Here is a 12,652-nt window from a genome sequence, read left to right as displayed (position 1 = left end):
TCCCACTCCCAGTCTTTGTGCCTTCTTCCATCCTGCTTCATACTTGTGCTAGGAACTCCCTCCTGTTCCACGTGTGCCAAATGGTCACCATCTCCTCTTTCAAATCCTGCCTTAGAAGACACATCTGTACAGAAGTCTGTTAACAATAAGCCACATACATGTTTAGCCTACAGGCATACTTAAAAAAAGGCACCACCTCTAGATTCTCATGATTATCCAATGCATTAATTATTATTTATATTCTCCTAGAAGCCATTGTTGTATCTGAACTACATTGCCTCTCGATTTAGGGCCTGATCCTGTGAGATGCTAAACACCCTAAATTCCCTGTGGTGTCAACAGGTAGCCCAGCACTTAGGCCTGTATGCTCTAACGGATGGACTGTGTTTTCTTCAGTATTTCATACAGTGCTGTGCACAATGGCGGCGTTCAATAAAAAACCAACAATTCATTCAATTTATGGCATCTCTTCATTTAGTTATAGCCTGAAGATGTTTGATGCATGCTTATGTATGGTCAAGCAAGCAGAGAAGTGTCTTATTGAATAGTACTTCAGTGGCGATTATTTAGCTACGTGGGGTGACTTGTGCAAGAACAACCTCTGCGACTGCACCCACACAATATGAGTGCATATCTATGTGTGTACAAGGGGGTATGAGAGTCCAGATCAGTAACTGTGCACTTAATTACGTGATTTACACATACAAAGCCTCATATGTGTGTGCAACAATTGCATGTCAAACTTTCGAATATGCTTTGAAAAAACTAGCACTTTTTTTACTCAAATTATAAATCACCTGTAGGAATGCTAGGGCCAAAGCCAACCTTTTTAGTTAATTTCACTGTAGGTTTCTTTTATATGCTGCATAAATTAAAAGCACAGGAATGCCACAGTATTAGATTCATAGTCATGATAATGCCCTTGGAAGTTAGTAATATAATTTGGAATGCAGCTTAGTTGCTTATAGGAGACATTAACCTCACTCAGTATAGAAAGGTAGCAGTTTAAAAAAAATACTTTAATTGTGTCAAATCATTTGCAAATCTAATGGAACTGAATCCAGGTCTAGGACTCAGCCTGACCTGATTCAGAGCTCCATGCATGGACGGCTTGCAGGAATGGTCTCAAGATCAGTGAAAACATTCCTGGATTAAGGAAAGCCATTTCTAATTAATTGATTTGGAATGCATTGTAATTTCATTTATCCCAATGAATTATTTAGCCCTTCTAGTGTAATTTAGAATCAGAAGATGCAGTTATACTAGGAGGATGGTAAAATCTATCTTGAAAATGTATAGTCAACGTGTTCTGACACTCTGATGGACTCAGCCCCTCGGAGCTGCAGTAATATCTTTTTTCTCCGCCAATTGCATTATTTTTTCACTAAGGTCTAAATCCTCCCCCTGGTGCCAATCCTGAGTAGCTGGCTTAGGGTAAGGCATTTGTGTGAGGCCTGAAGGGGGAGAAATCCCTCCCCCCCCCCACAAATGCCACAGAGCATCAATGGAGCCACTGCTACTATCTCTGGTGAGCAACAGCTTTTGGTCAGATTGCACATACTGTATAGTAGAGCACAGAAGGTAACACTGCACATACAGAACATATTTTCAAGGGGCTCACTTACATTTGCTGTGGATAAAACTTTCCTGCCCTTTTGAAAGTTTAACAACTGAACCCTAACTGTTGTGCTAACATTTATGCCACCCATGGTTCAGCATCTGTGCGCAGCCCTGATGCATGGTATTTGTGTTTTCTCATACCCATAACCACCCCCCACACTACTTACGATCAGGGCTGGCTCCAGGCACCAGCTGAGGAAGCAGGTGCTTGGGGCGGCCAATACCAAGGGGCAGCATGTCCAGGTCTTTGGTGGCAGGTCCCTCAGTCCCTGTCAGAACGAAGGACCTGCTGCCGAATTGCCGCCGAAGAGTGGAGCGGTGTGATTGCGCTGCCGCGGCTTTTTGTTTATTTATTTAGCCACTTGGGGCGGCAGAAAACCTGGAGCCGGCCCTGCTCACGATAAACAATTAACCATGAGACCACCCATTACATTGCAGGTATACACACCAATTTGCAGAGTGTAAGAGTTCCATATGGGTGAATGAACTGAGCTGCGGACAGCTGGCTCCAGACCCTCCGACCCCGGTAGGGATGTGCAGGGGGGGTTGTGGCCCCATAGAGGATATCCGTATCACTTGTGTACTGCAGAGTGAGCTCCAGGCAGATTCTGAATAATTGTAATTGGGAGGGGGTGATGTTTGAGCAGAAGAGTGTATGCTGCTGGGTCCTGGGTTATGTGGATTCACGAATCTTCATGTAAAGAGTGTGGAGGAGCTGCGGATGCTATTCCAGTCTATTAGTATATTGCCCTTACAAATGCTGCACTGTGGCCTTATTGGATGCCCCTGGGACAGGGAGGTGGATTTCATCCAGCAGCACAATTTATTTGGAAGTAATTCAGTTATGGATATTTTCACCCCTGGATTAACATGCCAGGTGCATACAGGTAAACCTGCAAGGTTATGCCTAGTTTCCCCCCCTGCATATAGAGAAAGTAGATTTGGGGAAGTCTGAGTTCTTTGCCTTCTGATACATACATTCCAAAGCAGACTGCAGAGATAACAAAGCTTACATTTTCCCCCGATGGGTTGGAAACACCACATGATGCATTTTCTAGGCCTCATCTGTCTAACTCAAGGAAAATTGCTGATGTCCCATGGAGAAAGCATGTCTTCCTCTGCTGGGTGGGGGAGGAACAGACAGGATCAGAAGAGCTCTGAGGTTTCCCTCCGTCACTGGGGGTAAAAGCGAATTGAAGATGCTTTAACATTAAAAATACCAGCTACAGATGTCCAAAACAATCAGATGCACCATTCCCCTAGGATATGTTTAAATGGCTAATCTTTTTATAAAGTACCCACTAGCCCACGGTGCTTTGGAAGAGGGAGGTGAAATACATTGTCAGAAAATGTAAAGCCATAACTACAGCCTGTCTTTTCCTCTTCTTATTTGTTCAGTAAAAGGTCTCAAGTCTGGCTGAGAACATTATGTCTCTTGGTCTCACTGCCCCATTCAGTAAACTCTGAACGTGCTGTCTGAAGTACCTTAGAATGCTTTCCTCTGGAACAGAGCTATAATGCCAGCCTGGCTGAGGGGTTTGGCTCTTGAAGAAAAAAAAAACTTGTATTGCAGAACTGCCTTAAATAAAAATGATATTTACCAATAATCTACAGTATGCTGGAGGGTGCATGTGGATATTCAATGTCTGGATTTAGAAAAGCAGAAAGAGAATCAAAGACATTTACTCTGTACAGAGGAGTAAGATGGATGTGAATCTTTAATAAAAAATTCATAAAATATTAGGGTTGGAAGAGACTTCAGGAGGTTATCCAGTCCAATCCCCTGCTCAAAGCAGGACTAACACCTGAGCAAGGCAACCTGAGCGAAGCCTCAGAAAATTTCTGTGAGAAAACTAAAATAATCTACATGGTTAATTGTGTAGCAACCTTATAAGTGGAGAGACTACTGATGTTGGACCTATATATGAAAGTGTTTTGTGCCCCTCAGAAAATGTTGGGATTACAAAGTACAAGCACATTTTAAGAATTTAAAGCTTACAGAATGTTTCGTATTCTGGTACAGAAAAGGGCAACAAAAATTATTAGGCGTATGGAACAGCTTCCGTATGAGGAGAGATTAATAAGATTGGGACTTTTCAGTTTGGAAAAGAGACAACTAAGGGGGGATATGATAGAGGTCTATAAAATGAACTAGATGACCTCCTGAGGTCCCTTCCATTCCTGATATTCTGTGATTCTATGATTCTATGATCATGACTGGTGTGGAGAAAGTAAATTAGGATGTGTTATTTACTCCTTCTCGTAACGCAAGAACTAGGGGTCACCAAATGAAATTAATAGGCAACAGGTTTAAAACAAATAAGAGGAAGTATTTCTTCACACAATGCACAGTGAACTTGTGGAACTCTTTGCCAGAGGATGTTGTGACGGCCAAGATGCTAACAGGGTTCAAAAAAGAGCTAGATAAATTCACGTTGGATAGGTCCATCAATGATTATTAACCAGGATGGGCAGGGATGGTGTCCCTAGTCCCCGTTTGCCAGAAGCTGGGAATGGGCAACAGGGGATGATCACTTGATGATTACCTGTTCTGTTCATTCTTCTGTTCACATCTGGCATTGGCCACTGTCGAAGACCGGATGCTGGGCTAGATGGATCTTTGGTCTGACCCAGTGTGGCTGTTCTTACGTTCTTGTGAGAATGACTCGTTTCTTATTGCACTGAGGGAGAGTGTGTGCCTTTAAACATATGTTATTCATGATTAAAGAGATATTGCTGAGCAATAGAAACTGTCAGCAATGTTATATTTTTCTTTTGATCACAATTGTTTTTTTAATTGGATGAGAAATGCATTGCTTGGAAACCAGCACATAGATCTGCCACACACTTTTGGGAACTATGCAGATTTCTGTTCCCAGAGCCATGGAAGGCTGGGATGATATGTCAGTTTTGCTATTCTCCATTTACCCTACAGCTCAAGAGTTGAATGGGGAATTCCTTTAGTTTGGAAAGAAGCCCAGTGCCCTGCCCTCTCTTCCAAATTGCATTCCCCTTGCAAGCAGCTGCATAGTGAAGAAGGAAACTTGAATTAGGCAGAACAGTTCAAAATGAAGAATTTACTATGGCCAGGCATGCACTAAGAGCAACATGCTGGTATAGCTGTACCAATGTACTACACTGGCAAAGCACTCCCTCTGTGGATGCAGTTTATAGTGGCACAACTGCATTTTTGTTGGTATAACTTCATCTGTGCTGGATGTTGGCACAGCTGTGTTCATCAGGGATCATTCCTTTTCATACCCCTGACAGACAGCTGTGATGGCAGAAGTCTGCAGTGTAGACATGGCCCAAGACTCCGGTGCTGCTTGCAGAGTCCCAGACAGCTCTATAGGACGATGGACCTCACCTGACTGCTCTTTACTGAATCGCCCCCTCTGCTGCTGTTCTGAACATCTTTTAAAATTACTTCTTCCATTTTGACAAAACACACTGCAAGACTATTTCATGGTTTAGCTCGCACAGTCTGTCCTAAAATCTGAGGGGAACTCTGTTGGTAATTAGACTGGACAAAGGAGAGCCTGTGACAGATTGCCTGTAATCTGCCCCAAGTGACAGATTGCCTTTAGATTTGATATGATTAATTTTATGTTCTGTGAAACGACATTCAGCATGTGTGCTTCTTCTGTATCGTAAAGCTCAGATAAAAAGCTGACAAGGATTTACTTAGTTTCAGGTGAGAACAGGGCCACCCAGAGGGGGGGGGGCAAGTGGGGCAATTTGCCCCGGGCTCCGCAGGGGCCCCCAAGAGAACAGCTGAGGCTCCTGCCTTCGCCCCTCTCCTGGAGCCTTAGCGCATCAAGCGGCGTCCTCAGACAGTGCGGCAGCACGCCTCCGGCGGGGCCCCTGAGCCCCTCCCCGCCCCGAGCCGCGTGGTCAGGGGGCGGGGCTGCGAGCTCCGGGCTGAGCTCAGCTCCCTCCGCTCAGCCTGGAGCTCGCAGCCCCACCCCCTCACCACGCGGCTCGGAGCGGGGCGGGGCTCAGGCCCCGCTGGAGACACACTGCAGCTGTTCAGCGACACGCTGAGGCTCCGGGTGAGGAGGGAGCTGGGTTAAGAGGCTGGGGCCAGGTGGGTTGGCTAAGGGGCAGGGAGTCCTGGGGGCAGAGGTTGGGGGGCCGGTCAGGGGGCAGGGAATGGGGTTGGATTGTGGGTGTTCCGGGGGGGGTGGATAGGGGTTGGGGCAGACAGGGAGCAGGGGTGGGGTCCCAGGGTGGTGGTGGGGGTGTCTCTGGGGGGCAGTGAGGGGACAAGGAGCAGGATGGGTCAGGGATTCTGAGGGGGCAGTCAGGGACAGGAAGTGGGTGGGGGTCGGATAGGGGGCAGGGCCAGGCTGTTTGGGGAGGCACAGCCTTCCCTACCCTAAAGCTCATTCAGCAGTTTGAGGCTTGCAGAAGAGCCAAGCTGTTAGCTTTCCATTAGGGCTACCATCCCTTTATTCATGGCAGGGGAGGGTAGCTTCATTTAAAATTAGCCACTGGGGGGGAGGGATCACATGAGAAGAGCAATATCCTTCCCAACCCTACCAAGGGAGACCCTCCCTCCCCTGCATTCCCTGAGGCTTCAGAGGGGTTAATTCAGTGGTTCTCAAACTTTTGTCCTGGTGACCCTTTCACATAGCAAACCTCTGAGTGCAACCCGCCCCTCCTTATAAATTGAAAACACTTTTTTATATATTTAACAGTATTATACATGCTGGAGGCAAAGTGAGGTTTGAGGTGGAGGCTGACAGCTCACGACCCCCAGTAATAACCTCGTGACCCCCTGAGGGGTCCTGACCTCCAGTTTGAGAACCGCTGGATTAATTTAATTTTAGCACCCTGTGTCCATTCACATGCATGTGCTATTTTGAGCATTTCAGTTTTGACAACATAGGCTCATCCCAGATTCTGGAACAAGCTCAAATGCTCAGTTCATGGAGTATGTACATAAGCTATGCTAAAGACAAACCCACAGTAACCATCTCCAGTTTGTGAGGGACCACATGGAGCCAGTCTCTAGGAAACAGATAAATACAGGGAGATTAAGACCATTAATGGCTATTAGCCAGGATGGGTAAGGAATGGTGTCCGTAGCCTGTTTCTCAGAGAGTGGAGATGGATGGCAGGAGCGAGATCACTTGATCATTACCTGATAGGTTCACTCCCTCTGGGGCACTTGGCATTGGCCATTGTCAGTAGACAGGATACTGGGCAGGATGGCCTTTGGTTTGACCCAGTATGGCTGTTCTTATGTTCTAACCTAAATGAACCCAAAGTTATGGAGACAGATATGAGTCAAGGAAGCCAGCAGAGTATCAGAAACCTGGAAAAATCTCTGCCTGGATGGGCTCAGGTGTTTGGTTACAAGCTGAGGTGGTTCAAAAGTTTTGGATTTTTTTTTAAGCAGAAGTTTTTTATTGTTTCTTTAAACAATCAAACACAGCAAGCAGCAAATATTTGGCCACACACTTCTGAAACCTCAAACCATGTTCAGGTTTTGGCAGACTAATTTCAGCTTTTCAATCAAAAAAAACACAACAAATTTTGAAGGAAAGCAGACATTGTCCGTGATTTTTTTCTGCTTTTTAAAAACCCCTAGTTTTCGATCCAGAAAAAGTTTTGATGGAAAATATTTGTCCAACTCTTTTAATGAGCTTTAGTGCCTTTTAGCACTAGCTGATGCTGAGAACCAGTGATACCTTGTAAAGAAGTTTTCTCAAAACTGAGTTTGTGCCAAAATGCGGAAGGTTTATTTTTCCCAGGGGCGCCCGTGGGGGAGGGGGGGGGCAATTTGCCGTGGGCCCTGCAAGGGCCCTCAGGAGAATATAGCATTGCAATCTTTTTATAGAAGGGGCCCCCAAAATTTCTTTGCCCCAGGCCCCCTGAATTCTCTGGGCGGCCCTGGGTGAGAACCTCCAGTCTTGTAATTAACATACAAAAATCATGGTCGTTAGGCTAGAATAAAGAACAGATAGTCTTTGGAGTAAGGGGTGCTTATTAGGGAAATAAGATTCCAAGCTGGGCGGAGGGACAACTATCAGAATGACTTTGTGTGTTATTAAAAATTATACCGGGGGAAAAAAATCAGAGCCTCGGGACATTCATTCAAAGCAATAAATGCCATCTTGAATAGATTGGGCTACATAGAATGGACAGTATTGTAAGGGGCTGTCTTCTGCTCCTTGAAGGGTGGTACAACTGGGTAAATACCTTTGTAGGTGAGAACACAGGAAGCAGATCAAAGTAGCTTGAAAGGACTGCAGAGAGACAAAGCCCTGGTCTACACTAGGCGTTTAAATCGGTTTTAGGAGCTTAAAACCGATTTAACGCCAAAACCGTCCACACTAGGAGGCACCTTATATCGATTTTAATGGCTCTTTAAACCGGTTTCTGTACTCCTCCCTAACGAGAGGAGTAACGCCAGTATCGGTATTAACATATCGGATTAGGGTTAGTGTGGACGCTGATCGACGGTATTGGCCTCCGGGAGCTATCCCACAGTGCACCACTGACCGCTCTGGACCGCAATCTGAACTCGGATGCAGTGGTCAGGTAAACAGGAAAAGCCCCGCGAACTTTTGAATATTTCCTGTTTGCCCAGCGTGGAGCTCCGATCAGCACGGGTGGCGATGCAGTCCGAAATCAAACTAAAAAAAGAGCTCCCGCATGGACCATGCGGATGTGATCGCTGTAAGGGCAGGCAAATCCGTTCTATCAGCGCTCCGTTACAGAAGATGAAATTCAGAATCCTTTTTTAAAAATCTCCAGACAGACGCCATAGCAGGGACTCAGCGCACTGCAGCGTGACAAGTGTAACGGAAAGCCAAAGAATCAAATGGACGCTCATGGACTGGAGGACTGAAGCTATCCCACAGTTCCTGCAGCCTCTGAAAATTATTTGCATTCTTGGCTGAGCTCCAAATGCTTCTAGGGTCAAACACAGTGCCCGCGGGTCAGGGCATAGCTTGGCAATCTACTCACCCACCCCCCACCCACCCCCAGAAGCGAAAGGTAAAACAATCCTCTGACTCTTTTACATGTCACCCTATCTTTACTGAATGCTGCAGAGAGACGCGATAGTGCAGCAGTCAACACCAACATCCTTGCTCCCCCCCCCGCCATGGGCGGCTGATGGTACAATATGATGGAAATCCATCCTCATCATCAGCATCAGCTGATCATGCAAAAGCTGGAAATCCATCCTCATGATCAGCTTCAGCTGATGGGACAAAAGGACTGGTAACCGTCCTCGTCATCAGCCTATTAGCCCTAATTTTTTCTGGTGGATGGATGGTGCAATATGGCTGGTAACCATCCTCATTATAGCAACAGGGGGCTGAGCTCCATCAGCCCCCACCCTTCATGTGTAAAGAAAAGATTCAGTTGCCCCTGGACTAGCAGTGGGATGCTGGGCTTCTCTCCTACACACTGCTTAATGTCCTGTCTGGACTATCATAGCAGCTGGAGGCTGCCTTCCACTCATTTCTCACTAACAAGTCAGTGTGTCTTATTCCTGCGTTCTTTATTAATTCATCACACAAGTGGGGGGACAATGCTACGGTAGCCAAGAAAGGCTGGGGGAAGAACGGAATCAACAGGTGGGGTTGTTACAGGAGCACCCCCTGTGAATAGCATACAGATAATTTCTGCAGGCTCTGACACAGAGCAGCTGTGCTCTCTGGTTCTATGATACGGTGGTTCTCTAGCACACTTGCCTATATTAGGCAGCACTGATTCTATTTTTAGATACCAAAAAGGTATCTAAAAGGTATCCGTTCTATCCGTTCTATCAGCGCTCCGTTAGAATCCTTTTTTAAAAATCTCCAGACAGACGCCATAGCAGGGACTCAGCGCACTGCAGCGTGACAAGCGTAACGGAAAGCCAAAGAATCAAATGGACGCATGGACTGGAGGACTGAAGCTATCCCACAGTTCCTGCAGCCTCCTAAAATTATTTGCATTCTTGGCTGAGCTCCAAATGCTTCTAGGGTCAAACACAGTGCCCGCGGGTCAGGGCATAGCTTGGCAATCTACTCACCCACCCCCCACCCACCCCCAGAAGCGAAAGGTAAAACAATCCTCTGACTCTTTTACATGTCACCCTATCTTTACTGAATGCTGCAGATAGACGCGATAGTGCAGCAGTCAACACCAACATCCTTGCTTCCCCCCCCCCGTCATGGGCGGCTGATGGTACAAAAAGATGGAAATCCATCCTCATCATCAGCATAAGCTGATCGTGCAAAATGATGGAAATCCATCCTCATGATCAGCTTCATCTGATGGGACAAAAGGACTGGTAACCGTCCTCGTCATCAGCCTATTAGCCCTAATTTTTTCTGGTGGATGGATGGTGCAATATGGTAACCATCCTCATCATAGCAACAGGGGGCTGAGCTCCATCAGCCCCCACCCTTCATGTGTAAAGAAAAGATTCAGTTGCCCCTGGACTAGCAGTGGGATGCTGGGCTTCTCTCCTACACACTGCTTAATGTCCTGTCTGGACTATCATAGCAGCTGGAGGCTGCCTTCCACTCATTTCTCACTAACAAGTCAGTGTGTCTTATTCCTGCGTTCTTTATTAATTCATCACACAAGTGGGGGGACAATGCTACGGTAGCCAAGAAAGGCTGGGGGAAGAACGGAATCAACAGGTGGGGTTGTTACAGGAGCACCCCCTGTGAATAGCATACAGATAATTTCTGCGGGTTCTGACACAGAGCAGGTGGTTCTCTAGCACACTTGCCTATATTAGGCAGCACAGATTCTATTTTTAGATACCAAAAAGGAGGGATTGACTCAGGGAGTCATTCCCAATTTTTGCTTTTGCGCCCCTGGCTGATCGGCCAGGGCACTTATGACAGCAGCCAATGGTACAAAACGATGGAAGGTGCAATATGGCTAGCAACCACTCTTGGCTTTTGCACCCCTGGCTGATTGACCAGGGGCACTAGCAGCAAATGGTACAAAAGGACTGGTAGCCATGATCATCCTCAGTTCCAATTTATGGAAGGGTTTGGATGGTGCAATATGGCTAGTAACCATCTCTGCTGTCATGCAAAAGCAAAAGCATGCTTCTGTGTAGCGCTGCTGAATCGCCTCTGTGAGCGGCATCTAGTACACATACGGTGAGAGTCACAAACGGCAAAACAAGCTCCATGGTTGCCATGCTATGGCATCTGCCAGGGCAATCCAGGGAAAAAAGGCGTCTGCCGTTGCTTTCCCAGACAAAGGAGTGACTGACGACATTTACCCAGAACCACCAGCGACAATGATTTTTGCCCCATCAGGCACTGGGATCTCAACCCGGAAGTTCCAAGGGGCGGGGGAGGCTGCGGGAACTATGGGATAGCTAGGGAATAGCTACCCACAGTGCAACGCTCCAGAAATCGACGCTAGCCTCGGACCATGGACGCACACCACCGATTTAATGTGTTTAGTGTGGCCGCGCGCACTCGATTTTATAAAATCTGTTTTACAAAACCGGTTTATGCAAATTCGGAATAGTCCCGTAGTGTAGACGTACCCAAAGAGGAGGGAAGGCTGTCACTGCACCAGACACACATGTGCACTGATCTCTTGCTGAGTTGTCTAATAAGACATTTTAGATTTTTGTTCCCTCAAATAATATAGTGGTTGTGTGTGTGAACCAGGAGGTTAAAGATTTAACAAGCATACTGACACGCTGTCCTCCCTCTAAAGTCAATGGAAAGACTCTCAGTCACTTCAGGGGGAGTTGGATCAGGCCCTGCCTCATGACAGCTGCCACCTCTTTAGGAAATGGTTGTGACTGTATTTTTATTGGGATATAAAACTTTTTCTCCATTGGCATGCGCCTGTGTGCTGCTACCATAATTTTGTTTTAGCCAGCTCTTAACATTGGGGGAATCACCTACTAAACTGGATGATTTGCCAATGATGCCTATCATGTAGGGGGGGTTCAAAGGACACTTTGGGGACACAGTGCAAAACTTAAAATCTGTGGTACCTCTTTATTTGTTGTTCTGCTGAAAGACCCAGGGAAATACTTTCAGTTGCAGTAGATTGACATGGTAGAAATTTTCTCCCATCGTCTCTCTCCACACCTGTGTGATGTGTTGACCAATGTAGTAACTACACAGAGCCCCTTAAGACTTTCAAAAGCTAGAATTCTTGAAGGGATACATATTCTTTGAACCAAGCAGACATACTTCACCTAGGACGCCAGGGAGGCCAAACATCTTAAATTCCAAATGTTACTGACCTGTTCCAATGACAATGACCCCTAGTCACTCTGTTTCTGAGTGGTTTAGTTCTCTAGGCCTTGTGTGGCTCCAGCTTGTGGTCTTTAGACTTTAAGCTGTCTGAGGCATGTATCCCACTATTTATCTGGCACACCTGTCTTTTGTACAGTGCCTAGTGTACATCTGTGGGGCTAATGGAAATGCTGAGGACTTGATTCTGCCACCCATACTCCTTTTGAACAGCACCTTTCTTTCTTGTGAATAGGCCCTCAACAGGTACTTCTCAACACAAGTAAAGATGGTAGAATTGGCTTTTTAAGAACAGTTCTGTCAAATAAATACATTATTTTACTCCTGGGTGAATTCTGCGCTACTCCCTGCATGCATAATTAATAAGCCCCGCAGATTTCTAATTTTTTGCACAGAAAAAAGCTTCTGACAGTATGTTGCTGCAGTTCTCCCTTTTGCCCATCAGAGGATGCTGTGGGGATAGAATAAAGCTGCAGCTCACAGCCAGCTAAGGAAGAGAAAGAGCCTGCAGAGCCTTCTTCACAGCGCCTGTGGCCTGGTCAGGAGACAGACAGTGTGGGGTGCTGCGGGGTGTCAGACGGGCTCATAAGGGCTAGTGAGGGAGGACAGACTGGGGCAGAGGCTGACTGATAGTGGAGGCACAGGGCCACAAGGGGGTGTGAGGTGCAGAGACATGTGGGGTGGGGGGGCAGAGCTACATAGAGACAGGGGATAGCTGGGTCATAGCACAGAGACACATGGGGATGGGGGTACAGGGACATAGGAGTGGCTGGGTAAGGGCA

General features: G+C 46.6%; 1 protein-coding gene and 1 long non-coding RNA gene across 3 annotated transcripts in view; one reads left to right on the top strand and one right to left on the bottom strand.

Moving 5' to 3' along the window:
• Positions 1 to 7,874, bottom strand: part of LOC120403942 — a 38,795-nt gene extending 30,921 nt beyond the window's left edge. Inside the window, exons 1-2 of the long non-coding RNA XR_005597817.1 lie at positions 7,828 to 7,874; positions 2,634 to 2,796 (exon numbers count right to left, since the gene is read on the bottom strand). This is a non-coding gene — a long non-coding RNA (uncharacterized LOC120403942). The remainder of the gene's footprint in view (positions 1 to 2,633; positions 2,797 to 7,827) is intronic.
• The window catches only part of SLC7A1 (solute carrier family 7 member 1), a 75,994-nt gene that overhangs the window by 27,295 nt on the left and 36,047 nt on the right, over positions 1 to 12,652 (top strand). Inside the window, exon 1 of one of the 2 annotated variants that reach the window (XM_039535923.1) lies at positions 12,032 to 12,408. The exons of the other annotated variant lie outside the window; for it this stretch is intronic. The gene's annotated coding sequence lies outside the window, so the exon portion shown is untranslated. Of the gene's footprint in view, positions 1 to 12,031; positions 12,409 to 12,652 lie in introns of those variants that run through there. 2 annotated transcript variants of the gene reach the window in all.

The sequence above is a fragment of the Mauremys reevesii genome, linkage group 1, assembly GCF_016161935.1.
Source record: "Mauremys reevesii isolate NIE-2019 linkage group 1, ASM1616193v1, whole genome shotgun sequence".
NCBI lineage: Eukaryota > Metazoa > Chordata > Testudines > Geoemydidae > Mauremys > Mauremys reevesii.
The sequence above is the reverse complement of the archived record's forward strand: the minus strand, read 5'-3'. Positions and strand labels throughout refer to the sequence as shown.